We start from the raw sequence: 12,271 nt of genomic DNA, 5'->3' as shown, positions 1-12,271 counted from the left end.
TGCCTGGCTCCTTGGTGGTCTCTCGGACGCGAAAACTCGGGCATAACAATACCGCCAACATTTTACATTCTGTGAGGAGGAGACGCGCTATCTCATCGCCTCTCCCGAGAAATTGCTCTTAATAGTTACGTAATTGGATTCATAGAAGCTGGGGGAGTTTTGTGGTTTCTGTGGCCTTGTTTGGGTGCTGGTGTCTTTCCACATAGAAGGAGTTGGGGATGGTTTCGGCATGCGCTGTACCGGAGCAGAAAAGGAAAAGTCGAGAAAATGGCGGTGGTGGTGGTGGGGGGGGGCGGTCAGTGGGCTTGAGATAATGAGCTACAGCCAGAGGAAGGTGTGGTTGAAGCGGAACACGCACCCCATAAAGCCTGAGAGGGGCTCCTGAGCATTCCAGTAGCCAAAGCAAAAAGCACTGAATGAGGCTAACTGCAAAGGCTCAAGGGACCACAAGGTACGACCTTCAGGGACAACACACAGGAGCCTCCATCAGCCGGAGGCCACGGGCAGCAGAGAGGTTCAGGTGCAGAAGGCAACAAGGTGGGACCAGGAAGCCTTCCTGGAAGAGGAAATGCTTGAACTTCATTTTACGGGTTGGGATAGTGTGGTTGGGGGGAAGAATGAAGGAGAAGGCCAAGAGCAGCGTGAGCAGAGCATGGTGGGCAGAAATGGGGAGTGTGTGCAGCTGATGCAAGCCTGTCTGAGTTGCTGGAGGGGGCCATGAGGCTGGGAGGCGGCAGAAGGGGGTGGGAGGGGTACGGGGGTCACTGTTGAGAAGTCCAGGAACACTTTGCTGCCTTGCCAGGGAGCTAGAATTTGACTCTGAAGTAGTGAAGTGCCCCTGGGGGTTTAGTTTGGGGAGTGGCACCAGAGATGCACATTTAGTAGCAGCTAACTGCCTTGTGGAAGGGGACGGCAGGCCACCTGGAGGCCGCCCAGGGCTCCAGCAAGAATCCTGGGAGAGAGAACACCAAAGCTTGCTCTCCATCCCGTCTCCCACTCCAGGCTACATGGCAAATCATCTAAGGGGCATGCAGAAAGGAGAGGGATGCAAGGACCCCTGAAGCCAGGGTCCCCCCCAACCCCAGTGTTCGGCCCTCCTGACTCAGCCTGCTTCTTGGAGACCCAGGCAGCAGATGGAGCCCAGGGTGTTCCTGGCAGTATGGAAGGACGCTTTGGCCAGCAGTGGCCAGTTCAGAAAGGCTGGGCTGCCCAGAGAAACCCCCCCCACCCCAGCCCAAGCCACTGCTGCCACCTGGTACCCAGGAGGCTCTGTCCATAGGAGCAGGTCTCCCCATGGCTGAAGGAGCATCTTCCCCCCACCTCCTTGCTGTCTACAGGTGGCCAGAGGTGCTTCTCTAAGACAGGCCAACCCACCTGTGTGCTCCCAAACTGGCTCCACTCGTGGGGCTCCTTTCCCTGCCCCTGAGCACAGGGCAGCAAGGAGTAGTCACCGTCCCTAACCTACCTGCCCCTCCTCCTCCTCCCTATACACCAAATGCTGCCAATCCAGGGAAAAGGGGGCTTTCAGGTCCCTAAAGGGGAGATGAGCACACAGAGGTGAGGAGAGGGGGGCAGGCTGTCCTTTCTGGGGCTGCGAGGGCTGGGGCCAGGATATGACCCTCCCCTAGGACTTCCAGAGCAGCTCTTTGCCCACACTCCTTAGCTGGTGGCTTCTGTTACTGCTCGAAATGCCTATAACGAGGACAGGGTCCCCTTGTGACAAGGAGCACAGGCTCTGGAACCGTCCAGGAAAACCTCCCCTTCACCTCAGATCTATCCACGTTGCCAGGGGCAGGTGAGGTCGCGTCTCCTCCTCTGTAGACTACGCAGTGCTCAATTCAGAGTTGGGGTGCAGCTCCGATGCCAGCAGCTACTCTTATGAGTATCTCTCTGATTATCTGCAGTGGGAATCTCTCGCAGAGCTGTGATGGGGTGACGTGGAAGCACCCTGGGAAGCGCAGAAGGGGTAAAAGGGATCCCAAACCTTTGAGAGGCAGCAATGTACCAGCATTCTGCCCACGGATAAGACAGAGCTCTGGATTCCCAAGCGGATCTTTGATATCTGTATTGGGGCCTTTTGTTTGCACGAGTCAGGAAAATCCAGAACAAGCTGGCTCTCTGTCAAAAGGGAATTACGGATTCCAGTAAGCAGAAAAGTCTAGAGGGGAGAAGGAGATGGTCTCTTGGGGCTGGTTCTGGACTGCCCGGTCCTCAGGGCTCAGGCCCTCAGTGTCCTTCCAGGCAAGATGCGGGCCACCCTTACCCAGCCAAAACTCCGCCGTCACTTGCTGGACAGACTTGGGTCACATGCTGCCCGCCCCCAGAACGAGGCATCTGATTGGCTCTGCCGGAGTCTGGCTGATCTTGGGCGTGGGAGGAGGAGGGAAGGCAAAATTGGGATACAATCGCCATAAACGGGTGGGTATGTGGGGGTCACCATCCAAGGTGGGTTTGCTGTGGGCTATGGTGGACAGGGAAGGCTCAGATTTCTGAGCAAGGCAGGCTTTGCCGCAGCCTGGAGGACCGTGGGCAGGGGAGAGGAGAGCAGGGCAGGTGGGAGTCCCAGATCAGCTGCCTTTCCATTCTTCTTCACATGACATCCTTTCTCCAGCACTGGAGCGTGCCCATCTGAGTGTCTGGAAATTGGGTGCCTCTAGGCCAGGGCTGTCTGATTTAGCAAATGAAAATACAGGATGCCATGTACAATTCAAATTTCTGATAGGCAACAAAAAAGTCTTCAAGTATAAGCATGACCTTGGCAATATTTGGGACATAATTTACCAAAAAAAAAAAAAAAATTCCTTCTTTATCTGAAACTCAGATTTCACCGGATGCCCTTTAGTTTACCGGACGACGCTACAGTTAAGGTCTCCATTCGTTCTGAAGCATCTCCAGACCTTCCGAGAGAGATTATGCTTGTCTGTGTGGATACGGGCAGAGCTTATCCCCAGTGGGCATCACCCCCTCCAGAGTGATTTTCCAGCTCAGTATGATAAGGAACCTTCCAGCAATCAATTTTCCAGTGGCAGAATGATTCGGTTTCCCAAGAGGAAGGGCGGGGTGTCTGCTAGTGGAACTTGTTTTCCCCCCCTTGATAACCCAATGCGAAGGAGCTCCCCTGGACCTTCTCAGCTGGGGGCTCATTTTTAGACTCCTGTGCACACTGGGATACTCTTTTTTCTCTACATCCCATTGGCAAGACCAGCAGGAGTCATGATCTGAGAGAATATGCCATCAGTGTAAAGCCAGACCCCTCAGGAGAGAGGGGGACCGTCTCGAGTTCTAGACTTGGATCATCAGGGAGGCAAAAGTGTTGACGAGTCCGTTTAGCCACATCAAGCTTACTCACAAAGAACCATTATTTAATTGTATATACTAGAAAACCCCAAATAACTCATTTAAACACAATAGAAGTTTTGTTTCTTTCTCATAAAGGATTCCCTCAAGCAAGCGAGGTAACATAGGGCAGGTACAATGACTACAGGGCCATCAGGCTTCTGACCTTCCTCTCCTCCACTCAGTCTGTACTGAGGCACACACTTTTCCATCCTAAGAGTCACCTCACAGGCCAACATGGCTGCTAGAGTTCTAGCCGTTGCCTCTACATTCCATGCTGGCAACAGGAGGAGGGACTAAAGGGGTATCTGTCCCAGCGGGCAGCTCCTCTCACACGACTGTTTGGAAAACTAACACAGCATTTTGCTTCCTATCTTCTTGTCCAGGCCTTAGCAATCCTGGCTGGAAGGGAGGGTGGGCAATGTAGTCTTTTAACAGCGTGCATGAAATAATGCTATGAAGGGAGAAGGAGAGAAAGAACAGTGTGTAACGACCTCCAGCCTCTGCAACAAGTAATAGTAGGTGCCGTTTTAATCTCCACTCACCTGACCTACAAGTTCTTGTTTGGTTCTGACTCTAGGTAGGCAAGAGGGGGGTTTCACATCAGCCTGGACTACACAGCGGTTCAGACAGCTGCTGGACGCTTCCCCTGTTTGGGGAAGCGATTCCTACACTTCTCCAAGCAGAATCTTATCCACATGAACAAGCCCTGAAGTAGGAACTGCACTGGCTAAGACCATGCCCTGGAGCCCATCGGGCTGCTCTCCTGTGCTCACCCTCGGCGAGCCCAGGCTGCATGAACAGTGCTGGGAAACCAGGACATCAGACAACCTCGGAGGCGCCTTCCTCTGTGAGGCCCAGTGACCCTAAGTGTTGGTCACCATAAAGTGTTTTTTGTTTTTTTTTTTTTCTCAACTTCAGGTAGAGGTCTCCTAGCTTTCTGGAAGGTTCTATCATGAGGTGCCCTGATTACACTTAGAGGATCTCTCTGGGCTCAACTTTGCATCTGGGAATTCCCTATTGCCACATGGAGAGTTCTTAGGGGTGAGACTCCAGGGGGAGCTCAGGACTCCTCTTGGTACCTAGAGGCTGGGTCAAGGCCAAGGACGCAGTTTCCTCCTCCTGCCCCATTCACTCAAAAACCAATTAGGAAGAAGGGCAAAGCCTCAATATGGCCCTCTAGGTCTGCTCTTCAGCCTCTAGCTAATCGAGTCCGGCTCGCAGGCTTAATGTCCAGCCCTGGGGTCAGAGGCAGGAGCCCTAGTTGTGTCTGTTTTCATCTGGTTTCCCTGGGCCTTGGGCATTTTGATGGGCTGGTGGAGGAGGTTAGTGGAGCAAAGGCTTGGGCATCTCAGGTTCCCAGACATCCCTAATCTTTTCACTAGAGGCTCAGTTGGGAACAACTTGCCCCACACACCCACACGTGCACACGCTCCAGGGGGTAGCTGATGATGAATGGGAGCTGCTTCTTTCCCGGGGCCCAGAAAGCGTGCGCTGCAGGAACCCTCTCTCCTCATCCGTGTGCCCCCAGGGCCCAGCATGTGTCAGCACATAGTAGGTGCTTCATACGTATTAGGAGGGCAAAGGCCACCAAGGGGTAAACTGTCAGGGCACAGTCACGAGCGGTGCACTTACCTTGAATGGCAAACACCCACGAAGGAGTGAAAAACTGGTTTGGAAAAGACATTTGTATCCTTTTTACTTATTTATGTGTTTATTCATTTATCATTTATAGTCTGTCTACCCCTTAGAAAGGATTTGAGGAGTCTTACAATATTAAAACACATATAAAAGAAGCAAAAAAAAAAAAAAACCCTACACAAAATAAAGACAATTTAAAATCAGCAGAGAAAAATATATGTAACAGGTACTTGGGCTGAAAACTCGTGCCTGTCTCTGAGCCGTTCCTTGAGCTCCCAGGTGCCTGGGGGAACAGGGAGGGAGGGGACATTGCTGTTCCCAACAACAGGGATGGACCCGGAGGCTCTTCTGCTCAGGGAGAGGAGACAGACAGAGAAAGACAAATACCATACAATTTCACTCATATGTGGAATCTAGAAACAAAACAAATGAACCAACAACAATAAAATAGAGACACTCATAAATACAGAGAACAAATTGGGCGTCGCCACAGGCTGGGGCACCGCGGGGGGATGGGTAAACTAGGTGCGGGGGATGAAGAGGTGCAAACCTCCAGCTGCAAAATAAATCTGTCACAGGGATGAAAAGTACAGCATAGGGAATAGAGACAATGCTATTGTAGTAACTCCGCGTGGTGACAGATGGCCGCCACACTTATCACAGGGAACATGCTGTCACGTATAGAATTGTCTAATCACTTAAGTTGTACACCTGAAACTAATATATGTAAACTATGTCTCAATTTAAAAAAAAATCATCACACTATACAACCTAAAAAGAAAAAGAAGAGGGAGGGGCTGTGCATTTACTGCCCCGGCGGCTTGGCTCCCGGAGCCTACTGGAGACGGCGCACACTGTCCGGTCCTCTCCCCACTGCCACCCTGCCCGTCACCGCTCACGCCTGCCGCCAGCTCTGCACAGGGGACGCGGGAGGATCGTGACATTGCCCACTTATGCTTTTATTCTTTTTTTCTTTGTTAAAATAATTGCGAATGACTTTGGGAGCACGGCTGTAGCGGGTCACCAGAGGCAGGGGGGTGGCTCTTCATGGGAGCAGGTGGTGGCATTTGTCTGAGCGGGTCCGCAGTTTGGAGAAGAGCCCGTTGGATGGCCCCTCTGATGGGCACGGGCAGCCCCACAGAAAGGGTGGAAAGGGTCTTCTGAGGCCTGGCAAAGCCGTTCCTTTGTGTCCCTGGGTGCTGGTCCCTGGGGAGCTGTCACAGTAGCCCATTCCCACATGCACAGCTTTGGGCCTCCAGAGCATCTGGGATGAGGAGGGGCCGGAGAGGAGCCAGGGAGGGGAGAGGAGAGAGGAATGGCGAGTGATGGTCTCCAAGCGCTGCAGGAGTGACTCCTCCTGCCAGTGGGACTGAGCCATACAGCTGAAGGGAAAGCGTGGGGACCCTTAGGAATCCATGCAGAGGGGATAAAGGGTCATAGAACGAGGAGCAGTGGAGGAGCTCCCAGTCCTGGGAGGCCAGGACTCCTTGCCGGTCAGCAGCCCTGGCCACAGTGGGGATGTGTGAAGGTACAGGGAATGTCGCCTCCCTTTGACCAAAGCCCTCCACATTTAGGAGTGATCATCCTTTCCACCCTTCACTGTAAGATTGCCACCCCTCTCTTACCCGTCCTCCAAAAACAGCACTGACAATCTGTTCTGTTTGGCTTGCACACCCCCACTGATGGGGAACTCACTATCTACCAAGGCAATCTGTTCCTTGTTGCACAGCATTGGCAAGACACTGTGGGAAGTGTCAAGACGGAAGTTGGGACAAGAGCTAGAGGGACCGGAGTGGGGGGGGTCTTTGTTGTCCTCAGCTGGACAGTGGGCTTCTGGAGTGTAGGGAGTGTAGCCCACCAGTATGTCCTGCCATCAGCACCATGCTTGGCATGCAATACCCAGTCATCCCACATATGTAGATGGAAGTAAGGCGCTCCTTCCATTATCTAAGGAGAGCAAAGAGGTAGAAAAGGGGGGGAAAGTAGTACTTTCTTATATTGACCTAAAACTTGATTTCTTATTGCTTCTACTCATTGATTTTTAGGCATAAAAAACCGATCAACCTCTTCTCTGCCTGACAACGCTTCTAGAATGTGAGGATGGCAATCATGTTCCAGCGGAACTATCCTAGGCCTTCAATCGTCTCTCCTTGCTGGACTCCACGCTGTCCATCCTGGGCAAGGGGAGGGGCAGGGCAGGAGCCACCCTCCCCGGCCAGGCACTTGGCTTGCCCTTCAACAGTGTCTGGAGTCTCCTGACACCTGTACGGGAGCTGGAAACCCATATTTGGAAGGAGAGCATTAGAAGGTCTAGGGCCAAAGAACTTCCCAGGCTCGTGAGACAGCAACTTGGTGACAGATCAGGGACACCTGCCTTTCTGGCCAGGGTCATGGCCAAGGTTAAGCCACAGAACCCTCATCTGAGCCTCCAGCCTGGGGCGCTCAGTCCAGGCACCCCAGCAGGACTGACAGTGTAGACAGTTCAAATGCACACACCTGGGCTCCGCCTTGAAGGCTCTGATTCGTAGGTCCAGGGTATTTCCCTAAAGCTCCCTCGGTGACTCTGACACAGTGTCAGGCTGAGAATCACTGCAGCCAGTGCTGAGAACCCCTGGGGGGTAACTTTGGTGAGTCCGTCCAGTCTTGAAAAGTGTGCGCATCGCCTGATTCCGGAGCAGAGACAACAGGGACACAGGGAGGTGGCCGTATGCACCACAGGCCTCTCACCTACGTGGGCACCGAATCTGGTTTTTCTTTCTTAGATAAACTTGTTCAGCCCTGGCTATGAGCCAAGCACTGGGCCAAGAGCTTTCCTTGAGTTACCTCAGTTAATCCTGACGATTCCATGAGTTCCTATAACCATCATCTTCTTTGACCTGTGAGATGCTGAGGGTCCAGAGCTGGCAAGGGATGAAGTGGACCCACACCCAAGTCCCCGTCCTCAGCCCAATGACCCATGGTCCTGCTCTCCCTGGCCTGTCATGTACTGCAGGAGATGGGGGACACTTGCCTTGTCCAATGTACCCCTCGCCCAGGGCCCAGCCAGGAGGTCAGGGTGGCAGGCACGGACTGGGACCATGGCCCCATCCCAGGCTATGAAGGTGCACAGGCCAGATAAGCCTGGGCCCAAACCCTGATACGTCACCATCCGCACACCTTGCATCTTAAGAAAGGTGAGCTTGGTGTCATGCCGGCTTTTTTCTGATGAGAAGGAACAGCCAGTGCCTTGGGATCAGTCCAGAAACCCTGAGACCGGCTCCTTTCAGAAGCTTCCAGGTCAGGCCTCCACGGGCAGGACCACCAGGCTATCATGATGAAGACCGACCTCAGGAGCGGCAGTGAGCTGGAGGTAGTGTCCGGGGTCCAGGGCTTCCTGCTGGCTGCAGAGCTCGTCACATGGCATCTCGCCCTAGGGAGGTGTCCTCAGAGCCGAAGGAGAAGATGCTGGCCTCTGGCTGACTGGGAAGGAATCCTGGGTCCTCCCAGATGGCTGCTGACCAGCCCCAGAGGTGGCCTTGTTGTAGTCCCTTGGTGAGAGGAGGCGGCTCAGGCTCCAGGACACGGTGGCAGCGGGATGTGACGCTAAGTGTCACTGCTCCACACTCCCGCTTAGCCCTCCACCCAGCGGCGCCACCTGCTCCTGGGCCCAGGGACTACCCCTGCTCATGTGGCCAGTCCTACCTGTTCTCCAGCCCAGTGAGCCTGTACGGATTTCCCGAATGTCCCGGCTCGTTTTCCCTCCCCGTGGCTCCAGGAGGCAGGTTCGGGCTCTAGTCCATCGTAGGTTGCGGTGGTGGGAACAGAGACCAAGCGAGGCCCCAGTTCCCCAGCTGGTGAGAGGCTCAAAGAGTTTCAGTCCAAGCGGCCAGTCCCAGCACCCTTGTTCCTCAGCCCCCTGGCTCCCTCCCCGGGGTTGGCCTGGGTGCTGCCTGCTCCGGACGACATCTCTCCCCTCCACAGCCTGGGCCCGTCCTCAGCGCTGGTCGCCCCAATGTGAGGACGTGAGCTCCTTCCGTTTCTCTTTCTTCCACGCCCTGGAGCCTCTCTGGTGAAAGAACGCCGTTTCTCTCCCTTCCCTGTTTTCTTAGCACGGAGAAGGGCCTCGGTTAGTGGTCACTGCCGCGGCTGGCAAGCTGCTCAACCTAAGATCGGACCCGCAGGCGGATGGCTAGTTCCTGAGGACCACGGGAGATCGACCGTTGGGGGGTTTGTGTGTGCGTATCTACGCCTCGCTTTACTTCATATATAGTTTACGTAAGTTATTTTTACATCCCCGACAACATATTATTTAATGTCACAGTTTCAAAAATGTCACATAAATGTGGTAATACCCAGTATATCCTTCTGTAACTTCCTTCTTCAAAGGTTTGCACTGAGATTCCTCTGTGTTGATGTGTTCAGCTATCATGCTATCATTTTCTTTGCTGAATATTCAACTATATGAATAAATAATAATGCAGTAATGTTTTTATCTAAAAAAAAAAATTAGTTAAAGTAGCCTTGGCTTCCAGAACATCCATGCAGAGTTCTCTTGGGGATCTGGGGTGACTGATGCTGGACATAGTCAGGGTTTAGTCAAGCTCGAGAGTCAGTTTCCTCGTCCTTTCTTGCTTGATGGCATCAGCCCCATCAGAGGCACACATTTCACTTGCCCAAGGAGAAACGACATAGTCATTACAAGAGAAGAAACAAAAGCTGGGGCGCCTGGGTGACTCAGTGGGTTAAAGCCTCTGCCTTCGGCTCAGGTCCTGATCCCAGGGTCCTGGGATGGAGCCCCACATCGGGCTCTCTGCTCAGCAGGGAACCTGCTTCCTCCTCTCTCCGCCTGCCACTCTGTCTACTTGTGATCTCTGCCTGTCAAATAAATAAATAAAATCTTAAAAAAAAAAAAAAAGGAAATAAAAGCCAACTCGATTCTATGAAGGCCCAGAAACACCATTGGTAGAGGCATGAGCTGGTTTCCTCATCCCCCAGTCATGTTCCAAAGTCTGTCCTGAGACTCAGTCATGCTATGTAAGAACCCGATGTTTAGGACAGATCAACACTGTGTGTGATGTGGGGTGGCCAGCACGAACTGGACGTCTTCTATTTTGAGCTCCCTATCCCGGAAGGTATTTGTGCAAATACTGGGAAAGAGCTCACAGAGAAGGCTGTAGGACAGCTCACGAGGAGAGTACAGGCCATCTTCTGGAAGATTCCATAGCAGATGAGCTGGGATCATCACTCTGCCCCACCGTCCCCATCTGCCCTCTCCCATCCCAACCCAGGCTGTGGTTGCACAATCTTGCTTCTCCCTCTGAGAACACCCGCGGGGGTCTCCAGGCCGCCCACCCAGGCACACTGAGGGCTGCAGGTGAGGAGCTGCCCTCGGAGACCTTCACAGTTGCTCATCTTTGCTGAAAATTTACTTTGGAACCTGAGTGGCCACCATGGAGTCCTACTTGCTTATGTCAGCCATGGTTTCAATACCTCATCATCAAATTGGCTGATGGTGGGCTGGGAAGGGAGGGGAGGGAGAAACCCATCAAATGCTGGCTGTCAGTCAATGTCAGGAAAGAGGTGCATTAGCAGAAACAGCCAGGGCACATGGAGGGACTTATTTATTTATTTATTTTCTTTTGCTTACCTTTGGTTTGAATTTCCAAACTCCCTTTTTCAATTTCAAGCTCAATGTTAGTTGCAACATGCAGGATATAAGGAAACAAGAGGGGAGAAAGTCAATGTTAAAGCAGGGTTTTGTGTGGGCATGCACTTCTTTTTTAAAAAATTACAAGTGCATGAGTGGAAGGGAAAAATCCCAAACAAACAAGTAAGATTTTTGGTCTGAGCTTTGGGTAAATCTGGTTGATAACGAATAAAAAGATTCCCAGTAGTGGTTTATCACTCATGCTGGAAAAGTAAGACACGGGGCTTTATCATTCTAGATTTTAGGTTGAACCATATGAAAGTGTTAGGCTTATAAGTGAAAATGTCCTGATGTTGGTATTTTCTTTCACTGGATTCAAACTGACTGTTGGAGGAGGTCTTCGAGAGGACAGAACAGCTGGTTGACCTGGGAGCTGGCCCTGAGGCAATCAGAGGCCCCTCGCACCCTCCCCGTCTTTGGAATGTCCCATTTCCATATGGAAGCTGTTCCAAGGGTTCAGCCTTGAGAGACGAGGTGTTGTTGAGACCGTCTGGACTGAACCCCACTCAGGTCTCTCTATAAACTTTCAAGACTCTCCAGGGCCGGTGCAGAGATCCACTCATCTTGCATCTACTCAAGACAAACCTTGGCAGTGAGTCGCTTTTATTAAACAGCCGCCTACCCGTCCGCAGTGAGCTGCCTCTTTCTTCCGTCTCTCCTACACTTCATGTAGAAGGGCCAGTTTCAGATTCCGCCGAGGGCACTCCCGAGGCTTTGAAGCAGCGCGGAGACACCGATTTGTGACCACTTGATCAAAATCTATTTCCTGCACTGATATGAAAGTTCTGCAGGGATAGGACCCATATTTGTTTGGTTGCTCTTTTACTGAGAGTACCATGATGTCTGGTAAATAGTATGTTAAATATGTCCCCACCCCCCCCAAAAAAAAAAACCCAAATGAGCCCCCAAAAAAGGGGAATTGCAGGCCTATGGAAATATTACCCACCTAGCTGGAATATGTGGTGAGCCCAAGATTGGGAGGCCAGGATTAATGGAACCATAGTCTGTGAGATAATCAGCATGTTAGGCAGATATGTTCTTGCTATCAGCAGCTCAGAAGCACAAATGAGGGGATTTTCATATCCTGTGACCCCTGGAAACAGAGGTAGGCAGTCTCATTGCATTCCTGAAAAATCCTGGGTCTAGAGGGTCCTAGAGAAGGAACAGGAGCTGGAATCCCTGAGGAGGGAGCCGAGGTGGTGATGGGTGTTTTCCAGGACAACTGGGGGTGTCCTGGTACAGAGTACCGCAAACCCTACTGTTTCCCAGAGCATGGGGAATGAGGCTGGGGTTCCTGAGAGCTAGGGAGCAGAGGTGAGCCTCTCAAAGACAGAGAAACACACAAAGACTGACACACAGACACAGAGAGAGACAGACAAACACACACAAACATACAGAGAGAGAGAGAGAGAGTCTGACCTGGAGAAGCCAAACCTGTTATTAGTCCAAAGAGCAATTCCAAGGTTAGACTCAAAAAACACAGACAGTAATTTGGGGGCTGAGGGAACATTTCAATGAGCCGAGGCGAGCGTGAGCACCAGGTGAGAGGTCCCTGACTTGCTCTGTGCTGGAAGGGCAGCCCGGGTACTGGCGTGGTCCGGGGGGTCT

This window comes from Neovison vison, chromosome 4 (genome assembly GCF_020171115.1).
Source record: "Neovison vison isolate M4711 chromosome 4, ASM_NN_V1, whole genome shotgun sequence".
In the NCBI taxonomy this organism is placed as follows: Eukaryota; Metazoa; Chordata; class Mammalia; order Carnivora; family Mustelidae; genus Neogale; species Neogale vison.
Note: the sequence above shows the minus strand (reverse complement) of the source record.